The sequence below is a fragment of the Vombatus ursinus genome, unplaced genomic scaffold (genome assembly GCF_900497805.2).
Source record: "Vombatus ursinus unplaced genomic scaffold, bare-nosed wombat genome assembly UNPS02014833.1, whole genome shotgun sequence".
Classification (NCBI taxonomy): Eukaryota; Metazoa; Chordata; class Mammalia; order Diprotodontia; family Vombatidae; genus Vombatus; species Vombatus ursinus.
The window spans coordinates 4,439,825-4,463,549 of record NW_020954611.1 but is presented as its reverse complement, the minus strand read 5'-3'; the positions used below and the strand labels follow the sequence as shown (position 1 = coordinate 4,463,549).

The 23,725-nt window shown below is 37.1% G+C and overlaps 1 non-coding gene across 1 annotated transcript; it reads right to left on the bottom strand.

Annotated features, from left to right (window-relative positions):
• Nucleotides 1-1,691: 1,691 nt before the first annotated feature.
• LOC114026241 lies at nt 1,692-1,796 on the bottom strand. The gene has a single exon (XR_003567108.1). It is a non-coding gene; the product is annotated as a U6 spliceosomal RNA (small nuclear RNA).
• Nucleotides 1,797-23,725: the final 21,929 nt, after the last annotated feature.

Here is a 23,725-nt window from a genome sequence, read left to right as displayed (position 1 = left end):
CTAAGGCACTCACTGATCACCTGATCCTGAGCAAATCACTCCTCTTCACTGGGACTCAGTTTCTTCATCTGTAAAATGAAGGTGCTGGACTTAATGGGTCCCTCCCACTGTCAATCTGTCACTCTATGACTTTCTATCATGATTCGCCAGCTATCATGTAATGGGGAGCTGTTGAGTGGGCATTAGCAAGTTTGGCTGATTCCGTCCCTACTGTGTACAAGAGGAATGACAGTGTGTAATTATGGAAGGACCTCACAGAGATGTGAAGCATGTGTAGGCATTTTGTCACTGGTTCCAATCTGCTGGCCCTGCGAGGAGGAGAAGCCTGTCTACATGGCTGCAGAACTGGGGTGAATTCAAAAGGCCCAAGTCAGCCAGAGCCATTCCTTTGGGTACTCTATGCGTGTGGCACCTAACTGTCTACGTTAGGGTAGGAGAAAAGAACGCTGTGAAGGGAGAAACCTCTGGTCCTCTCTACCCAACACCCACACAAATATGGGCCTCGGTTTTTGCACTGATATTCATGCTTTCCTATTTAAGGTGAAAGATATTTGAAATGGCTTTGACCTTGTAAGCAATGAAAGGTCAAGAGATTGAGCCACCAGAAGGTCTAGAAACAGAACCCATACCCGTGGTTTTTAAGCCAGCCGGTCGCACATTGAAGCTCTGAGGAAAGAGAGAGGGAGGAAGTAACTGCCAGGCACTATGCTAAGCACTTTACAAAGACTATCTCATTTAATCTTCACAACAACTGTATGTGGGGGGTGAGGGTAGATGCTATTATCATCCCCATTTTACAGAGGAGGAAACTGAGGCAAACAGAAGTTAAGTGACTTGCCCAGAGTCACACAGCTAGCAATATTTAAGGCTGGATCTGAACTCTGGTTTTTCTAACTCCTGGCTCAGTGCTTTATCCACTTCACCTCTTGGCTTCCTCTAAAAGTTGCCAAGAAGGAACAGCCTTAGTGATTTAATCCAGCTATAGCTGATGAGCCTTGGAGTCATCCAGAAGGTATGCTACATTTGGACAAGAATCTGTTGAAACCAATGATATGTAGAAATTATGTTAAGTCTAAGTCACTTGGCCCCAGAAATCAAAGGAGTATAGGGGAGAATGTGCCCCCCAGGTATTGGGGGCTTAATGTTTGCAGTTCTATCCTTGCATGTCTATGAAGTAAATATCTCTGTGTAAAATTTAACAAGAAACTCTTCTTAAATTTTCATTGAAATTGAACTTGGAATCAGGAAGGGCTGGGTTCAAATTCCACCTCTGATTACAGATAAGCTCTGTAATTATGGACAAATCATTTGTCCTCAGTTTCCTCATCCATATAACCAGGGGATTGGACCAGATGGGCTCAGAGGTCCCTCCCAGCTCTATATCTCTGATTTTATAAAAAGCAATTTTGCCAACCAAAATGGAAATGAAGGGTCTTGCGCTTATCCCTAACAAATAAAGAAAACGAGCAGTGAATGATACAAGCTTAATAGCATGTCTTTGAGCTATTGTTGGGAGAGGTGTGTGCTTATTAAGACTCTGATATTTTAGAGAAATAACACTGTAACAATATAGGGGCAGAGCCTACAGGAGGGTAAAATAGAAGATATTTTAAAATAATAATTTTTTCGAATGCATCATTTTTAATCCCATAAAATTACAGTCTCCATGGTCTACAGGTTTTTATTCTTTCAAAAAAATTGAATGCTTCACAAATTTGCATGGCATCTTTGCACAGGGGCCATGCTAATCTTCTCTGTATCATTCCAATTTTAGTATTTGTGCATCTGAAGTGAGCATCACTGGTTTTTATTCTGTGATAAGTCCTACATGTTCCAGGGAAGGCTCAAAGTCTCCAGTAGTGCACAGAAAGGACCATTTTCAAACTTTACAGTGGATACATAAATGTCTTGACCAAGATCTGCAGTCAGAGTTCAAGAACCAGCATCAAAGATCGTATGTATAAACAGCATCAAACCAATCATGATATGATCAATTCTAAAGGATTACTGAACCCATACCGTAAAATACTATTTTGCCACAATGGATAAGAAAAGAGATGTTCTTGTGAATTTCATATTCTAGTGAATTTAATATATCTAATCATTAAACTCCATGGATAATGAAAGGGTAAAGCACAGGGAACAGGAAACTTGTTAGGGAATAATCAGAGAGGAGGAGTCATGGAGGAGAGGCTCAGGAAATGAAAAATAGATGATAAAAATAAGGGAGTCCCAGAGAGATGAAGGACTTACTAAGAAGGGAAAAACAAAAACAAAACATACAATTAAATAGCAAAAAGCATCAGGCTTTTATAAAATGTTATAGTTCTTTGATTTGTTGGTCCCCAGAAAGGAGTAATTCTTTGAATTTGACACAAGGCACATCAGAAAGATTGAGGTTGATAAGTCCCAGACCATTAAGCTTGGAGTCATTTGCATGATTGTGTCCACCCATCCGTCATGCTTTAGAGATTACAAGTGAGAGAGATACCTTACCGGTTATCCTTTAGATCAAAAACTTGAGCCAATGACTATTTTATTTATAACAATATCACCTTTCTCCTCTCTTAGGTCATAGGGCAAGGTTACTGCCCTGGGGAGGGGAAGGGGGATGGGGTGCAAATCACCTTCAACCAACAAGAAAGCATGTGATGCTTTTACTCTCTCCAAACTCTTACCCATCAGGTAATCAATCAATCAATCACAGACTTCAATGTAATGCTTGAATTCCACCTATTTGGGAATCTATATGGGAAAAAAAAGGCTACAGTCGGTTTAGGAAAAAAATGAGAAAACATTATGGAAATGCCCATCATTTAATTGCTATGGGTTCTCAGGCACAATCCAGTTTTAAATCTGCACTCTGTAATTCGTGTTTCCAACTATTTATGCCCGTGTCCAAATAAACCCTAAAATCCATCATCAAGGATGCCATTGTGCTGAGTCATCACCTCCGCCTACGCTAGCACTGAACTCTTGAACTGCACAGTGTATTGATTAGTGCTTACAATTGGGTAATTGTATTTACCAACAGAGCCCACAGTGACATCATTATTCTCCCGATTTGTTTCAGATCATTTTGCTTAAAAAATATTATCGTAGCCGTAATTACAGCAAACCAGAGTGCATTTCAGTTTGTAAGGGAGAATAGCTCAGCCTAGCAGAACTAGGCTCTCCATGGGAAAGTTTTCATCTGTAATCCACAGTATGCCAACCAGACTTAGGTCTTTCATTGAGCACTGTCAAGGCTGTCCTTATGGGCAAGCCAAGCAAATGACTCCCTGTTCAATGTATTTTACAGAGCAAGGGGAAAGGACATATTTACCAGGAATATACATGCATACATACATACACATATATCTGGTAAATATATACACTGTTAAGTAGGAGGGGGCAACCCTTATTATAAGAACTTGTCTTTATATAGGGTGTTGACAGTTATAAATTACTACACACACACACATATCTAGATCTAAATATCATCTCATTTGATCCTCACTACAACCCTCATCTGGGCAAGGAAAAGGGGGAAGGGTGCTAAGGGAAGAGCCCAGAGGTGGGAAAACACCAATGTAGGGAACTCCCAGATTGCAAATTCCCTTTACTAGCTAATGCAGATAGGCTGTGAGGCTATAATTGTTACAGTCTTAGACAGATGGCTGGGACATTAAGAAGTTAAGTGACTTACTCATCATTGTGTAGACTCAGGTCTTCCCGACTCTTGTCTTTCCAATCTCTTGTCAAGATTCACCTCTCCCTGGCTACTGATCCCCTGTACATATGTATTATCTCCCACTGTTTGAAGATAAACTCCATAAGGCCTAGGATTGGTGCATATCTGTATTTATATCCTCAGCACTCAGAACTGTGCATGGCACATTGCAAGCACTTAATAAATGTTTCAATCACTTATTCATCACCCCTCCAACATCCTCCTTGAGGAAATGGGGTATGTGGCAGACAAGTTTCAATGACTTACCAATGTTGTTGAGATGAATTGATGAAACAGTTGGTGGGGGAAAGATGGAAGCAAGAAAAGTAGGTCAGGAGCATGGGAAACTGTGAAGTTCCATAGTAGGGGAAGTCTGGGACAATGGAGAACAACATGGAGTCACTGATCAACCCAGAGGGTAACATATGGGAAAAGGGAGCACCCCCAAAAGGGGGGAGCACCAAAATACATTTCACCTACTTCACAATTTTGCCTAGGGCCGACTCTGAGTACTCAAAATTACATTGTTAGCTAGTCCTTAAAGCTTATTAGGTCATTTCAAAACATTCAGACAACTGGGGAAAAAGAAGAAATGCTTAAAGCCATCTTCCATTAAATCTAAATTATCATTGCCCTAAAAAACAGGGAGTGCAGGTGGATTGTAAGGCATTAGTGCTACTGAGGGATCGGCCCTGGTTAAATTCTCATTGCCCAGCACAAACTTGCTCTGAGTGTGAAAATCAGATTTCCACTGCCATAGCCTAGATAAATTCAGCAGGCTTGGGGGGAAGAAAGGTCTTCCTGTGATATTGCTCATGATGGGTGCTATAGCAATTGGGGGCAGTTCATGCTTCAGGCTACAGAGCAGGGTAAAACCTATACAATATGGCTTTCATTGAAGTGGCAATTAGTGGAAATTATAGAACGGGACATTGTGAAATTGTCATCATGAAAAGGATTTCCCCAAGCCAGATGCAGTCCAGTTCTCCTTAAGCCAGCCAAGAGCTAAAGAAATCTCTTTTTAAAAAATTGAATCAGCCCCTGGTCTATAGTCCCAGTTATAACAACATTGGGGAATTTGTCTACTCCCCTCCACTGGCTCATGTCCAGCTGCATTTAGGGAGGCTGTGGGGATCTACTCTGACTGTTATATCTTTGATTGACAAAACTATTCAAAAGAAAATTGCTGGTGTGACTTTATTCATGACTAAGACAATGAAAGAACTGAACTCCTCACAGATCTTTAGTCTGTTGTAAATAGTCACTCTGGTTTTAATTTTATTTGAAATAGGACATTAGAGCATTGTGTCCAGTGTGAGTCCCTAAGGAATGGGAGGGGAGAGGACCCAGAAAAAAATAATCAAAATGGTTAAAGGATTAGAAAATAGAACTCATGAAAAAAGATTAAAGATGCTAGGCTTAATTTGGGGGGAATGGAAAAACCTAGTAGTTATTTCCAAGTATTTCAAAGTATATAATAAGAAGGGTGCTGCTGACAGCACATTCTCCAACTACGTGAAGGACAAAATTCTGAGAAATGAACTTAAATTGCATCAAAAAAGAATCAGGCGAGACATAAAGAAGAACTTCCTAGCAATATGAAGAACTAAAGCATTGAATAGACTACTAAGGAAAATGGTAGAATCTCAAAATGAGCAGAGCTTTAAGAAAATATTTCTACAATATTTTTAGATGGCTTAGAAGGAGCCTGAACAATCAGTCAATAAGCATCTAATAGGTGTCTACTATGCATTAGGCACCATGTTAAGTGTTAGTGATACAAAGAAAGACATAAAACAATGTGGTACAATAGAGACATTTCTGGATTTGGAGGAAGAAGGTCTAGGTTCAAATCCTGATTCTATCACTATCTGTATGTCTTTGGATAAGTCATTTGTCATGTCAGTTTCCTCATCTAAAAATAGGAGGATGCAGCCCTGAAAGTGCTATTGCTGGGTCAAAGGGTATGCGCATTTTTATAGCCCAGTTCCAAATTGCTCTCCAGAATGGTTGGATCAGTTCACAACTCCATCATTAATGCATTGTTGTGGAGTCGTGAACTGATCCAACCATTTTGGAGAGCAATTTGGAACTATGCCCAAAGAGCTATAAAACTGTGCATACTTTGACCCAGCAATACTACTTCTAGGGCTGTATCCCAAAGAGATCATAAAAAAAGGGAAAAGGACCCACACGTACAAAAATATTTATAGCAGCTCTTTTTGTGGTAGCAAAGAATTGGAAATTGAGGGGATGCCCATCAATTGGGGAATGGCTGAACAAGTTGTGGTATATGAATATAATGGGATACTATTGTGCTAAAAGAAATGATGAGCAGGCAGGTTTCAGAAAAACCTGGAAAGAGTTACATGAACTGATGCAGAATGAAGTGAGCAGAACCAAGAAAACATTATACACAGTAATCGCACATTGTGCATGTGTGATGTGTGTGATGACTGACTTTGATAGACTTGGCTCTTCTCAGCAATGCAAGGATCTAAGACATTTCCAAAAGTCTCCTGTTGGAAAATGCCATCCACATCCAGAGAAAGAACTATGAAGTTTGAATGCATATCAAAGCATGCCTTTTGCTCTTTTTTTCTTCTGTTTTGTTTTGTTTTGTTTCTTCTTTCTTGTGGTTCCTCCTATAGCTTCTAATTCTTGTTTACAATATGACTAATGTGAAAAGATGTTTAATAATGTAAAGCCTATATCATATTGCATGCCATCTTGGGGAGGGAGGTTGGAAGGGAAGGGGAGAAAATTTAAAACTCAAAAACTTATGGAAGTGATTATTGAAAAATAAATTAATTTTAAAAATAAAAAAAAATTTTAAATGATGACAACAACAAAAAAAGAAAATTGAAGGTAAAAGGTCCTCTGTCATCTGGTCAACTCACTTTTGGAATTTTTGGAATGTCAAACAACTCCCAATGCAACCTGAGCCTGATTAAAATGTAATCAGAAAATATTTGACAAAATAAATAATAATAATAACAATAATACTATAAAACACAGATAACATTAAAAAATAAAATACAAATGAGGGAAGTAGATAACCTTTGTGGTCTCTTCCAACTGTAATCTACAATTCTATGATCCTATAAGTAGTATTTCTTAGAGGCAAATAGCTGGATTAGATAAGCTTTTAGGATCCCATCTACCCCAAAATTAAATCAATCTTTGTACTTCTAACACTAAAAATTTACTTTAAACATCTATTATGAGGAGGAATTTTATGTAAAATCTCAGATAATATTTTATATTGATGGTTTATACTGGTTGTATCACATTCCAAATCTGTGAAACTGACTGACAGTTATGACTGTTTAAATCCATTTGATCTAAATTCTGGGATCTAAAGTTCATCATTGGTTTACTCTCCATGAAACTGATTGACCTGTTTTGACCAAATTAATCTATTAGCATTGGAGTTCACAATGTTTATATGCTGAGGAGGTCTTGCAAAGTTTACATTCAACAAAGCATGTCAATATAATTCTCCACCTTGAAGGTTAAAGTCACACTCTCAAGAACCAGAAGAAATGATGATGAAGATGACAATAATAATAAATAAACTCCTCAAAGCCCAATGCATCTTCCATGTCATGGGAAGGGGTCCAGAGAGAGAGACAATTAAAGTAATACTACCCAGAATAACATAGAGCATGAATTCTTTGTGCCCTGAGAGTCCTACAGTATTTGTGAAGGTTTGAATGGAACCTTGGAAAGCTGGCCACTTGAGCTCTGGTAATATCAATGACGGGGTTAGCATGCTGGCCAGTGTGATATATCTAGTCCTATAAGTCTAAGAAATGGATGGGGCAGCATAGGGTTGAAAGCCTACCTACTCAGAACTACTGTGATGATCAGCTTAACAGAGGAAAGCAGAATGAGTGGCACTTTCCCATATTTTGATATAATAATAAGGCAAGATACACAGGTAGAAATCAGAATATCAAAACCTCACCTGCCTGGAAATGCTTCAGTGTGGATAGTACTGACCACTAAAATAGGTGAACTACAAGTACACATGAAATAGATTGAAGGTATGAATACTTTTACTATACACTAGAGCTACATCACAACAAAATTGGAAACATCTTATAAGTTATAGGCAAGGGATATTTGGAATACTGTTTTTTGTCTATAAGATCCTCAATTCCCACTTATACACCAAAGCATTTCGATCAATGCAATCATAAAAAATTCACCCCCAAACCTAGATTAGATGAAATAAGAAGGGAAAATGAGGATTTACTTAAATCCAAAGGAAAAAAAAGTCAAAGAATTTTAAAGCACTGAAAAACTACACTTAGTGAAAACTCGAGAAATGCTACCAAATAATGAAATAGATGGCAATAGCAAAGTAATGCCAGTGCCTTGAATAATTTTGAAAAGGAGATGGGCATACTCAGAATGGAATTAAAAAAACACTTTTGGAGTTTGACAATACAAATTCAACTAACAGACAAAAGATACCAAAACAAAATAATTCCTTGAAAAAGCTAATATCTGTTACAGCCATAAGGAACAAATGCTTTCTCCCACAGAATTTGACCGAGAGCAAAAAAAATTTCAGGACCTCCCCACAATTGTATATGCTGGGGTCATTGCTATAGTAAGGACCATAGGCACAAACAGGGAGCTATGTAGGAATACTCCTAAGAATAGGTATCAAATTCCATCATGATAGAACCACCCAGAGAAAACTATTGAATACCTGTGGAAAGGTATTAGATGATTACACCAATAATGTAATCTGATGTGCATAGTAGACAATTGGAATACCAAAAAGATGAATTAAAGACAACACCAAAAAAAGAAATGTACTGTTAATTCATAAGTGAAGACCAGAATGTTACACAACCAAAGGAGTTAAAGCAAGACAAGAACAAAATAAAAAATTCAACAGCAACATTATTTAAATAGATACAGATCAAGAGAGAGATAGAGACAGACAGATGGATATCTAGGTATATTCATATATTGATATGACCCCCAGTCCCAAAGCCCATTGGTATAAGACTCTCTCCTCATCTGTGTAGAAAAATGTCCTGCCCTGTATGAGGAGCGGGGGGGGGGGGGGGGGGGAATTGATAAGAGCAGGAGAGCTCACGTCTCTTCAGTTCTTCTGGAAACAGTCTTCAAGTCCTCCTCAAGCTACAAGTTGCTTCAGGACCTGCAGTCTCTCTGGGCACTTCTGGCTTCTAGCTACAAGAGGGAAGATGGACAAGGCCAGCCCTGTTTCAGGTTGATGAAAGAAAAGAATCTGGGAAGATATGAAAGGAACTGGCAGTCTCCACCCTGTCCCTATCCCCAGTTTGCTAACCTAGAGACTTCAGGGAATTTCCCCTTGGGTGAGACCTGGGACTCTCTCTCGGACGAGCTGAATTACTTCATGCTATTTTGTCCAGTATACATTCTCATACATACCTATATATGTGTGTGTGTATGTGTATGTGTGTGTATGTATATGTACATGTGTGTATATGTATATATGTGTGTATGTATGTACTTCCTCTGATTTCTGTTTTCTACCAGTTTGAATAAATGGGTTTCTTGGTTCATTGTGAAACTGGTATTTGGAGGGAAAGAGGTCAAGCCTCAGATGTAGAGTTTGAAGTCTTCCTTCCTTCCCAATATTGAAACTGTGATCAGAAATTAGCTTGAACCTAAAACTCATATCCCCTAGACTAATTATATTTAAGGAAACAGATAGACATAATTCTAGTCCAGTACCCCCTCACTCTGCTGAGTAGTAGCTTCTGACCCCTGCCCTTCTACTTTCCCTCTTGACAGGAAATAAAAACTCCTCTGGAAGAGTAGAGGGGAAAAGGGGCCAGAGATGGCTATTCTGCCTCTCCTCGAATCACACAGTAATACCCCCATGCCATATGTTGGAGGGAGGGTGTCCCTCACAACACATGTGGTCTTGCTTCATTATAAATATATAAACAAATGGACATGTAATATGCAATATATGTTTTATATATATGTATGTACATATATGTGCATTATATATGTGTACGTATACATACGCTATAGAGGATAGAGAAACAAAGAAATTAGGGTAGAGGGGGAAACCCCAAAGTAGGAGGACATGGAAAATTTCTGATTGTCTTCCACATAGTTGAAAGAAGTCTATTCAATGAAAATATAAACTGGATCAAACACAAAATATAAAATTTATATACCGTTTTTTTTAATGAATCATAGATGTTAGAGCCAGATCTAATCTTTGAAAGTCCATTGTTAGATTTTCAGTGTGAACTTTTATACCACAGGAATGGCAGTAACTACAAATGAGGGCTTGATTTATTGTTTTGTTAATTGTCTAGACTTAGAAAGTGAGAATAATATAGATTAAACTTAAAATTGTTTCTGCATACTTTTTGGGGGGAAAGGGTGAGTTCAGTTGATAAATATTTATCAACAGACCCCTGTATTGCTCTAAGAACATGGCTTGAGTATAATAGAAGGCTCAGAGAATAAAGTCATCACCAGACTGGAGGCCTGGTGACTCTAAAATAATCACAGCCACAACTACAACAATAACAATAGCAGCAGCAGCAGCAACAATGACAACTGGCATTGATATAGCACATCAAAGTTTACAAAGTGTTTTATGCCCATTATGTCTTTTGAGCCTCATGATGTCCTTGCAGGTACATCAAGGAAAATAACTATAATTCTAATTTCTTCCTGAAACTTGAAAACAGTAGGTCCAAATAAGACTCACAATTAGAGGCCACAACTCTTTGCAATGGTGCATAAATTGCTAGGAAAATATCAGTAATTTGCCAGCTTCCTCTATTGTAGATGCCTAATTCCATCTTTTTAAACAGAAGGAATCACATGCTTATTGCCAAAAGATGAGAATATTGGCCAATTATGTTTTGTCCAATGTTACAAAGCATTCACAGATTATGTCGTTCAAAAAAATCTATAAATACATGCATAAAATATATTTTCTGAAAGCGGGAGGGAGGGAAGGGAATAAGCATTTATATAGAATCTACTATGTGCTAGGTAGTGTGGTAAGCACTCTACAAATATCTCGTTTGATCCTCATGACAACCTTGTCAGGTAGGTGCCATTATTACCCCCATTTTACAGTTGAAGAAATTGAAGCAAAAATAAGTTCACTTTCTCAGGGTTACACAGCTAGTAAATGTCTGAAGCCTGATTTGAGCTCAAGTCTTCTTACTTCATACCCATAGCTCTAACCACTGTGGAACCTTAGCTGCCTCTAAAAAGAACAAAAAGCAAACACCAAAAAATCTCAAGGCATAAAAAGAACAATTCATTATTGATTCAGTGATTATTGAATTAGTCACCTAAAGCACCATAACATTCACACGCCCTTTATTATCACAAAGCTTTGACTTGGTCATGCAATCACCTCTTACTTATGTAGTACTGGTATACCTACTTCAACAGCCTCTCCCAGAGACTATGGATGATATAACTGTATCTTGAAGAGACATGGGAACATTGTAGAGTGATATTTGAGATGTCTAGTGAAGGTTTAGGAGACTGAAAGTGTAACTATCATTTTGGAATCTTTCAAATGTGATGGCTAGGAAAATACTGAGTAAACTATAGAAAGAATGAAGAGAATTTTTTTTTTCTGAGAGGCAGAGTTTAATCTTGTGAAGATATCTTATGAAGGGAGTCCTTAAGAGATTTTAGCCGCTTATCCTGAGATTGCTGAATGGTGGGACGATTTCCATAATTAAGAAGTCAATGGAAGCTTTGATGGCTAGAGATGACTCTGCATGGATCGTTCTCAAAGCTAATATATTGTAAATAATTATATATATCTTTGTTTTATAATTTATTACACTGGTAATAAATTTTATATCCAATAGTCTTAATATTTACTTAAGCCTAGGAGAAATCAAGTTACATGGCTCCTTGAAAAGCACATTAAACATCAAACTTGTGTAAATTTTCTCCAATAATATCAAAATACCACTTGGACCCAACATGTAAAATTCTTAATATATGCCAAGACAGAACAAATGCTAAAGGTTTTGAACTTGAATTTTGAGATGAAATTGAAACAATAGATGAAGGTGAAACATACAAATATCTTGGCTTCTCTGGGCAAGACACATTGAACATAAGGTAAAACTGAAGTTGAGTATGTTACAAGGCCAATTGGCAACCTGAAGTCAAAGCTTAATTATACATATACATATATATATATATATTATATATATATATATACACATATATAATACATGACATGGGTAAAGACCAGAAGCTAGATATTGTGCATAATAAGAGAAAACTACTACAAAATAAATTATGTCTCAAGTTTGCAAATTTATTTTTGAGATAATCTATTTTAAATAAGAAGTCTTCCTCCAAATTATTTACTGAGCTAGTTCATGCTATGAAATGCAAGAATTTTTTTTTTGGTCTAGGCAATGGGGTTAAGTGACTTGCCCAGGGTCACACGGCTAGCAAGTGTTATGTGTCTGAGGCCAGATTTGAACTCAGGTCCTCCTGAATCTAGGGCCAGTGCTCTATCCACTGTGCCACCTAGCTGCCCTGAAATGCAAGAATTTTGAAATTCTTACTTTTTTGGAATGCAAACCCAGAATTTGTTTCTAATGCACAGTGAAATATAAATTCCTTGAGGTCAGAAATTTTGGGTTTGCATTTGTATGCACACACCTAGCACTGTGCCTGGCACATAGTAGGGCTTATTAAATGCTTGTTGATTGATTGATAATCAAAGTAAAAGCTCCTGATCAAACAATAAGGAAATTTGTCTGGGAAACAATAATAATGGCACAATAGCACTCAGTTTTATTTTTTGCAAGAAAAACTGGTTGAATTGAATTATAAGTGTTTCTTATCTAATATTTCATACAATCATAGAACGCTAGTGCTGGAAGATTGTATTAGTGAAATTAGAGATTATATTAGTGAAATGGAGCTTTGTGTCCTCAGATTTCTTATAATATTTTTTCTGGCTCTCCTGTGTCATCACATATGGTTATTTATACAAATATCATATTCCCCCTATTAGACTATAACCTCTCTGAGGGCAAGGATTACGTCAGTTTCCTTCTTTGTATCCTCAGAGCCTACCACAGTGCCCTAGCGTAGTAAACACCCAGTAAATATTGAATTGAATATTACACCACTCCATTCCAACATTTTCCAGGGAGAAAAACTAAGCTGGAGCTTAAGTGACCTTCACAAGATCCAACAATTAGTGAATGTTGGAGTTGAAAATAAATTCCCTTCCCCCACACCCATATCATAATTTGAATCCCATGCACTTTCCAATGTACCATACTGCTCTTCTCACATCATGCCTGCATACTGTGGTGGTTCTAAAGTTGTGTCTGTACAATAATGACAGATCAGATATGGCGTCAAAACCTTATAATGCCCAGATTCCCTGATCATCTCATAAAGAATTGGAGGTAGTTGGGAAGAATGGGTCAGTTCCTATGGGGAGAAGCAGCTGCTTTCAAGAAGGGCTTAAATATATCCCAGTAAGGGATATGGAACCATTGTGGGTACAGCTTTAAAGATTATTTAAAATTTGTCTATGTGAAAGTATGTCTCAAAAAATCCAAATTTTTTTTCTCTTTAGCCTTTTAAGCTTTTTTCCTACAATAAACAAAGTTGTTTTTAAACAGTGCTCCCCCCTCAAAAAAAGTAGTTTCATCACACAATCATTCCTAGCATGCTTCAAATCACACCACGAGGGCAACTGCCATGACTTACAACATTAGAACTCCATTCAGGTCAATATTTTGGGCCATCTCCATTCTCCACTATCACCTTTTTTTCCTCAAAGTCCCTGGTCCAAGGGACTAAGCACTATATGGAACATCCCTCTTCCCCCAAATGCCCAGACCTGGGGTTTAGGTGGAAGCCATCCCCCTTTGAACCCAACTATTTCTTTACCATTAAGTGGATTTTAAAAAAAAAAAAAGAAGGGAATGAAGAGAGCCAAAAAAGAAAAAAATGTAGGAAAGAGAAGGAAGCAAAAATAAACCTTTTTTAAGAGACAGCCAGATATAATAGAGAAAAGTATTCAGCCGAGAGAAAACCTAGGCTGTAGTAGATTCATCTCTGTTATTATTTTTCTGCAAGATGGACAAGTCATTTCACCACTATGGACCTCAGTTTTTCCATCTATAAAATGAAGGGTTTGGGTTAGATGATCTCAGGTCCCTTCTAGCACTAACATTCTGGGGTTTTACATTCTAATACTCTATGTTCCAATGTTTCTTTCAGGTCTAAGACTGTGTGATTCTACAGGATAGAACAAACCAAAAAAAGCTCATTTGGGACCAGGGAAATCTAATATGTCCTTTGTGTCCTGATGCATTTGCAATGGATCTATAACACGGGGCAAGGAAGCAAATCTCTGACTTGTAGATTAACTGTTCATAATATAGTATGACTATTCATGAATGCTGATTTTTTATGAAAATAATAAAGATGATTTCCTATTTTCAAAATACTGACAAAATAGCTTTTTATCTCCATAGACAAAAAACTAAGTGAAGACTATTTAAATCAAGATTGTGTACAACATGCAGCCTAATTACTACATGATTACTTAGCTAAAAAGTAGATATTGGTGAAAGATTCTTTCTGCTGGCAGTCAACCCCAAATTAATAGCATACAATGCTGATTGAAATCCCAGATAAAATTAAATTAATGTGCATCTTAGCCAACTAGGCTTACAACCAAAACCCAAATACAAAGGGAACAGTAAACTTTTTAAAATGTAAAAATATGCCATTTTCCACCATCCAGTACTAATTATCAACTTTAATTAAACCCCAAAAAACACTCACCAAGCACGGAAAAGAATACAGTTAGAATATTTTACCCTTTGGCATGAGTGAAATAAGTATGCAATACCCAGCCTAGAAAATGACTAGATAATATAGTGGAAAGGACACTGGATTTGGAATCAGAGAAGGTTCAAGTTCCAGCTCTGATGCTTAATTAAGACAAGTCACTTTACCTTGTCTAAGCTTCAGTTTCCTTTTTGGGGAGAAAACCACCAACCTCATAAGATTGTAAAAGTCAAATGAAATATACTTCCATATTATGCTTTGGTAGATCTAGGGAACACTCTGGGTATACCCTCCCCTCACTGCAGATTGCAACTTATCTGGTAGCTTTCATCTGGTGTAACTCTCACCCATCTCTATTATACATATAAATCCTATATAGAAGATCAACACAATACATTGAAGGCCTTCTAGTTCTTAACATATCATGGGATACCAGTGTTAAGATCTGAATGGTTTATATTTTGTTCTCACTATCAAACTGGTATGCTTCCTTTTCTGACCATACGTGTTCTTGATCACATCTCATATAGCACTTCCTGTGCTCACGTCATTATTAGTAACGTGCTGCAAGCTACCATGTATCTTTGCATTGTCCTTTGGATCACCCAGTTTTGATCCTTCAGAAATCATGACTTGTAGCCACTTGGCATCACTAGTAGAATGTTGACGTTAAAACGATGGATTTTTTATAAAGTAGAAGTTTCAAAATTATTAAAAGCATTTCCCAATATTGAAAATGCAATCCAGCCTGTTTTCTTCTTTCTATTTAGTTTTGGACCCAGCTCAGTGACGATCCAGGACACATGTACTGATTAACTCAATAGTCTGCCCAACCTTTCCACAACTTGGTAAATATACATTCTTTACCCACTTGGTTTTTATTGTGTGGATTACTAAACCAATCTTTTTTTTGTTTTTGTTTTATTAATTTATTTTGATTTATCAACAATCACTTCCATAAGCTTTTGAGTTTTAAATTTTTCTCCTTCTCCCTCTCTCCCTCCCCCGCTCCCTCCCCAAGACAGCTCATAATCTGATAGAGGCTATACATACATATATATATGTATATATATACATATATATGTATATATATACATATATATGCATATAAATTCTTTTAAATATACATTCACATCAGTAATGTTGTAAGAAAGAATTAGATCCAATAGGAGGAACTATCAGAAAGAGGAAACAAAACAAAAGAAAAAAACAGCAAATAATGTGCTTCAATCTGCATTCAAACTCCTTAGTTCTTTCTTTAGATGTGGATAGCATTTTTCATCATGAGACCTTTGGAGATGTCTTAGATCCTTGCATTGCTGAGAAGGGCTAAGTCTATCAACATTAATCATTGCACAATGTGGCTGTTACAGTGTACAATGTTCTCCTGGTTCTGCTCACTTCCCTCAACATCAATCCATTACAAGTCTTTCCAGGTTTTTCTGAAGTCTGCCTGCTCATCATTTCTTATACCACAATAGTATTCCATTACATTCATATACCACAACTTGTTCAACCATTCCCCAATTGATGGGCATTCCTTCAATTTCCAATTCTTTGCCACCACAAAAAGAGCTACTATAAATATTTTTGTGCACGTGGGTTCTTTTCCCATTTGTATGATTTCTTTGGGATATAGCCCTAGAAGAGCTATTGCTGGGTCAAAGGGTATGCACATTTTTATAGCCCTTTGGGCATAGTTCCAAATTGCTCTCCAAAATGGTTGGATCATTTCACAACTCCACCAACAATGCATTAGTGTTCCAATTTTCCGACCTCTTCTCCAACACTTACCATTTTCCTGTTTTGTCATGTTGGTCAATCTGATAGGTGTGATATGGTACCTCAGAGTTGTTTTGATTTGCATTTCTCTAATCAATAGTGAGTTAGAGCATTTTTTCATATGACTATAGATGGCTTTAATTTCTTCATCTGAGAACTGCCTGTTTATATCCTTTGACCATTTATCAATTGGGGAATGACTTGCATTCTTATAAATTTGACCTAGAGAAATTCCATTTAAAGTTATTGTAGACATTATAGAATATTTAGGAGTCTACCTACTGAAACAAACCCAGGAACTATATGAACACAATTACAAAACACTTTCCACACAAATAAAGTCAGATCTAAATAACTGGAAAAAACATCAGTTGCTCATGGGTAGGCCAAGCTAATATAATAAAAATGACAATTCTACCTAAACTAATTTACTTATTCAGTGCCATACCAATCAAACTACCAAAAAATTATTTTATAGAGCTAGAAAAAATAACAAGATTCATTTGAAAAACAAAAGGTCCAGAATATCAAGGGAACTAATAAAAAGAAATGCAGGGGAAGGTGGCCTAGTTGTTCCAGATTTTAAATTGTATTATAAAGTAGCAATCATCAAAACTACTTGGTACTGGCTAAGAAACAGAGTGGTAGGTCAGTGGAATAGGTTAGGTATGCAAGACATAGTAGTCAATGACTATAGTAATCTACTGTTTGATAAACCTAAAGACCTCAACTTCTGGGATAAGAACTCACTATTTGACAAAAACTGTTGGGAAAACTGGAAAAGAGTATGGCAGAAACTAGGCATAGACCAAAATCTCACACCATATACCAAAATAAAGTTGAAATGCGTTCATGGTTTAGATATAAAGGCTGATACTATAAGCAAACTGGGAAAGTAAGGAATAGTTCACCTATCAAATTTATGGAGAATGGAAGAGTTTATGACCAAACAGGAGATAGAGAACATTACAAAATGCAAAATGGATAATTTTGATTACATTACACTAAAAAGGTTTTGCACAAACAAAGCCAATGCAACCAAGATTAGAAGGAAAGTAGAAAATTGGGAAAGAATTTTTACAACCAGTGTCTCTGATAAGGGCCTCATCCCTAAAATATATAGAGAATTAGGTCAAATTTATAAATCAGTCTTTTTAAGGATACTCATTGAGGAGTGTCTGTTGTATTCTAGGACCACATGGTCTTCCCTCTTCTTGCTATAGGTCAGTTCATGACAGAGTTTAGGAAAAACAGCAATACAATTCATGCCTATAATCGAGCCATTCACTATAGGAAATTAATCAATCAGCAAGCATTTATTAAATACTTGCTATGTGTCAGATACTGTGCTAGCTATTGGGAATACAAAGACAAGAAAATTAAGTGATGTCCTGTTCTCAAGGAACTCATATTCTATCCTGGGAGACAAGTACATATATAAGTATATATAGAACAAATATATGCAGAATAAATACAAGGTTGTTAAATGCAGTGTAGTTGGAGAGAGAGGATACAGTTGGGGGAATCAGGAAAGGCTTCAGGTAGAAGGTGGCTTTTTAAACTGTGTATCAATGGAAAGGAGGAAGAAGTATGGAGGGAGGGTATCCTGCATATGGTGGATGGCTAGCACAAAGATAAGGAGATGGGAGATGGAGTATTGTGTGAGGAAAGCATCAAGAAGGTTAGTGTGACTCGGCAGAGTACAGAAAGGGGAATAATATATAATGAAGTTGGAAAGATAAGTTGAGTCGAAGTTATGAAGGTCTTTAAAAGATAAACAAAAGAGTTCATTATATTTTATCCTAGAAGCAATAAAATGCCTCTGGAGTTTATTAAATACATCATATGAATCTTATTACAAATAGATAGATCTAACATAGAAAGGGAGAATTGGTTCTATGGATGTTGCAATTGTTTTCTGAAAGATGACTCTCAAACATTGTTTTTGGAAAGATATGGGATCTACTGGATCCAGAGATTAAGAGGTTCTGAGACAAACATGGCTTCTTTTGCACTGAAGCTAATAGCACATGCTTAAAATGGGCATGAGGTTTACTTTAATTGTCTGTACTTGAATTTAGCATGTGCTAGATTTCATGATATTATGAGCCTTTTGTTGATTATGTGTTCCCTTCAGCAGAAGCTCACCAGACTGTTAGGCTGGAATAAAAAGTAAAATTTAGCAGAATTTTTGAAAGTCTTTTACTTGGAAATAATGTAACTTCTGGAGAGAAAGTAAAATCAATCCTGATCAATTCCAAATTACCTCTAGATATGCTGGGCTCTCACTGTAATGACAAAGATGGTCATTCAGGAAAAAAAAGATAAATTTGCTGATTCATTGTATGTTTTATATAAATCTCTTGGGAAAGAACCAATTTCATCTCCATTGTCCTATCTCTTATCCTCCCTCCAAAAAAAATTACTTTTTTTTCAAGTGTTATAATTTTTCCTTCTACAAGTCCTCCACTCTAATGAATTCACTTAAATCCCTGCCATGATAGTGTGAATTGCTGTACTAATAACAAGATACTAAAGCCCTACTATACTCAGGCTATGCTATTTTTTCCTTGAAAGGTACTGACACTATCCTCAATATTTAATTGGCTCAGGGAAGTAAGATTTGAATCACTGACATAGTTTGCTCATGGCCTAAGCATATCCAGGGAATTAAGAATTCCTCAAGCTTCTGACCAGTGGACCAGAATGGCCAACACAGAAGCAGGGAAGCTGTGCCCAACCAAATAAATTCTATGTCTTTGCTGAATATCCTTGCCCTGATATGGCCAAATAAATCTTCTAGCAAATGAAGGCAGAAGATCAGACCCAAAATTCAAGTGAATCCTTTCCAGCATAATATGAGTGAGGCCTTTGAAATACTTAGAATAGCAATTTTTGAGAAACCAAATCCCAGAATCATGATTTAAGACTCACTCATTTAGGAGAACCTTTGCATGGCCTGCAGGATCGATAAGCAAGAAGGTAAGCTAATCATCAAGGAATTCTGAGAGGACTCCAGTATCTTGTATATAGTGAAGGACTATAAAATCATGTAAGTTTAAAAATCCAATTTCAAACAGAAGGTGTGGAGCGGGGTGGAGGTGCAGACTTGTGCCTAGAATTTTTCTTTGGGTTTTAAATGACTTAAAGACCAAAGGAATGAAATCACCATTAATACATAGAAATGACTGATCAACTTTTATTATAAATGAAAACAGAAGATTTTCAGGAGGCACAGTCTATTATTTCAAACAAGTGATCAGTGATAAACATCTCATCTTTCCTGAGTTACAAAAGAAAGCTGAAAATGAGGTCCAGGATGAAGGGAGTATTTAAAGTACTGTAATAACAAAACAAATGAATGAAGGCTTTAAACACATGGAAAAGCTGTTTAAAATATATTTGCAAGTATATTATAAGCTTTATTTTTACTTCCATTGACAAGCACAGGTATTAAATGGTATGAACACAAGCTTAAGTCAACAAATATTTATTGAGCGCTTACTATGTGTCAGACACTAGGAATACAAATAGATGCAAAAATAAAGACAATTCCTGGCTTCATGGAGCTTACATTCTAATGGGGAAAGACAACATATAAAATGAAACTGAAAGGTGTAGATGGGGGGCAAGGGAGGAGAGAGGAAAGGACAGAGAGAGAGAGAGAAAGAGAGAGAGAGAGACAACCATCTGATGGTGAAGTCCGGAGAATCAGGAGTGACACCCTAAGAGGAATGAGAGGAATGAATGAGTGAACAGGATTGATCTGGGCACTTTCCTTAAAATGGAGGTTCTAGGAGGGGACAGAGGGATCTTCTGGTGGGGCACAGAGGAGAAAGAAGTCTTGAAAACCAGAAGCACAACTAAAGGGAAAAACAAAAGAAAAGGAGCATGAACACTGGAGAGAGAGAAGTATAAGCAAAGAAAAATGAGCATGTAAGCTGAAATCGACATAGCAAAAAACCTTGGGATGATAAATTATTGTACACGCATCTGTAGCTTTTGTTCTTTATTAATCTTTAACCTCTCTCCCTAAAGATTTATATATTGATATGTACCTGTGCCTCTGTCCAGGTTTTCACCCAGGTCTGGATAGACTCCTTACTTACCTCTCTGTCTCAGAATACTAACTATTCAGGAACACTGATTCTGAAGCCTGTATAGCCAGCAGGTTTTTCAGGGGGTGGGGGTGGGGGGGAAGAGAATAAGAATTGACTTTGGAGAGAAAAAGTAAGCTGTGTATTTTCTCCTTTTACTATACTTCTCAACACTCCTCCCAGACAAGTTTTATTCTGAAAGTTATTTTAAAAATTGAAATATTCATGGTCATCGCATGACAACAAGAGAGGAATATATATGATAGACAAGTAAATTTCTTTCTTTGAAAGGAAAACTACAAGTAATTAAGAGCATAAGCACAGATTTTTTGCCCCAAGCTAGCTGACCAGTGGAACATGCAGGGAGGGAAAAAGCACATTTTGAGCACAGCTGAAAAGAACAAAAAGGAGAATTGGATACTAGAAATGCCGTCCAACAGTAAGACATAGCAACCATTATAATAAAGTCCTTTACTCCAGATGTGTCAGAAGGGTCTTTTTTTAATCCAGAATTATAGTATGGGGGCAGCTAGGTGGCACAGCGGATAGAGCACTGGCCCTGGAGTCAGGAGGACGTGAGTTCAAATCCAGCCTCAGATACTTGATACTTACTAGTGTGTAACCCTGGCCAAGTCACTTAACCCCATTGCCTACCAAAAACAAAACAAAACAAAACAGAATCATAGTATGGTGGATGGGAGTGAGGAAGGGACAAAGTGGGCTATATTTGTAAATGAATGCTATTTTAAAAAGACATAAATTTGAAATGAAAAAATGCATTAAAAGTCCAGAATCAATCATACAGGAAAAGTTCATTATAAAATTTAAATCAAAAATTGGAAACACATTTTTAAAAATTATCTCCCAAACTGATCAAGGGAGGCATAAAACAGGATGAATATGTCCCAAAGTTGTTGTCGATTACCACAGAAGATGCCCAGGACATAAAAATTGAAGAAGGATTGCCCATAAATGGTAAGGTCCTCCAGATGCTCCTGTTTGCAGACGGCATCTTTCTAATTATATCAAGTCCCATAATATCACAGAAGCTAAATGAAATCCAAAACAACTTAAATGATTTTGGCCTAACTATCCACACTAAAAATATCAAGTGGATAAAAGATGTCTATTGTCCAATCAAATGAATGCCACCTTCCAAAAGCACAGTGAAATGAGCAGAGAAAATAAACATATAAGTAATGATCTCCCTTACCGTGAATCTTCCTGCACTGACTCCCTGCCCCTGATACTTTTGTCTTTTCAGTTACTCCCCACTTGTGGGGGGAGGGGCTTCCTTGCCTCCATTCTTCCTCTACAATATTTCTCCTATTTGTCTTCTCTCTATTCTCATAGTTACTGCCCTAGCTCAAGCTCCTATAACTCTTGCCTGGCAATAACCTCCTAAATGATCTCTCTGTTTCAAATATCTCCCCTCCACATAGATGCCAAAGTGATTTTCCTAAAGCATAGTTATGACCATGTCACTTGCCTCCTCAGTAAACTCTAGTAGCTCCCTATTCCTCTAGGATAAAATGTAAACTCTGTTGGGCATACAAAGCCCTTCACAACCTCAGCTTCAACCTATTTTTCCAGCTGTGTTATACATTCTTCACCTTTGCATACTCTATGATCCAGTTAAACTGGTCTTTTTATTGGTCCTCACACACAACACACTCCATCTCCCATCCCCATGTCTTTGTAGTGGGTGTTTCTTACACTTGGAGTGCACTCCTTCATCAACTCCACCTTTTAGACTTCCTAGATGCCTTCAAATCTCAGCTTAGTCATCCCCTTCTATGTAGAGATTTTCCTGGCCCACACCTCACTGCCAGTGCTAAAAAGAATTATTGTGTATTTATCGTATATGTACATTGTTGAGTTCCTCAAACTAATATAACTATCTTGAGACCAGAGACTGCTTCATTTTTGTCTCTGTATCCTTGGCACATAGAAAGCCCTTAATAAATTGTTACTTGATTGATTGATTGATTGATTGCTTCCTCCTTCAGTAGTGACTGTCTTTCTTGTGCTCAGTTAGAATGTTTGTGTTCATAAGCAACTTTGCCGATTGTACAAACCCTGCTTTTAAAAGACAACAACTCTAGAAACCAGGGAGGAGAGGAAGAGAAAGGTATTGGTGATGATGATGGTATAGGTAGTTGAACTGTTCAAGCTTACACTGTTAGCAGACTGATAAAAGGAAGGCAACTCTTAGATCCTAGTCTCTGTGAGAGGCAAAATGATTTGTTTCAAAGAAGGTCACATAAGTCCTTCCATACTCATTGCCATGGTCTATTCAACACACACACACACCAACTAGGCTATGCTGTCATGCAATTGTTAGATGTAAGTGTATTCACCTGACTCAGTCTGGAGTTGTCTCACTTCCTTACCTAATTTGGATTGCTCAAAACTATAGATTAGGAGTAGAATAAAAATAGAAGTCAAATGTGAGCATTATACATTTTATTATCAATGAAAATACATTCCTCTGAACCTGTCAATGTACTACAACTAAACCTCGTACTGCATTCCTCTCTGCAATTTTTTTAAGAAGTTAATTCAGTGAAAAGAATAAATCAAATCCCTTTTTTTCCCTCTGATGTTAATAAAAACTGGCTGAGTGACTGAATTTTCACTTCTCATTCATTTATTTAATCATTCATTTAACAGACATTTGGGAAATGCTTCCTGCATACATAGCATTATGTAAGACTCCAGAGAAGATGAAAGGATAATTAAAACATAGTCTTTCCCTCATGGAGTTCACAATCTAACAGTGGGAATATAACACAAGCATAAATATACAATTAAAGATAGATAGGTGGCATAGAGTGCCTGGCCTGGAGTTCCAATCTGGCCTCAGACACTTATTAGCTATGTGACCCTAGGCAAGTCACCCTGTTTGCCTCAGTTTCCTCATATGTAAAATGAACTGGACAAGGAAATGGCAAACTACTCCAATATCTTTGCCAAAAAAAACCCAAATGGGGTCATAGTCAGACATGACTGAAACAACTGAACAACAACAACAAATATACAATAACCATCCCATAATTGTAAGGCAAAATAGACTATAACAAAAACATAAGACAGATACAAGGTACTCCATGCAGCTTAAATAAAGATCATATCCAATGAAGGTAGATCAGGAAAAACTTAATGGAGGAGCTATCATCAGAGATGAGTCTTCAAGGGTAGATAGGATATCAATAGACAGAAAAGGGTTTCAAACAGTTATGTTGGCACAATAAAGGCACGAGCCCTGTTAGTCTGTGTCAATATC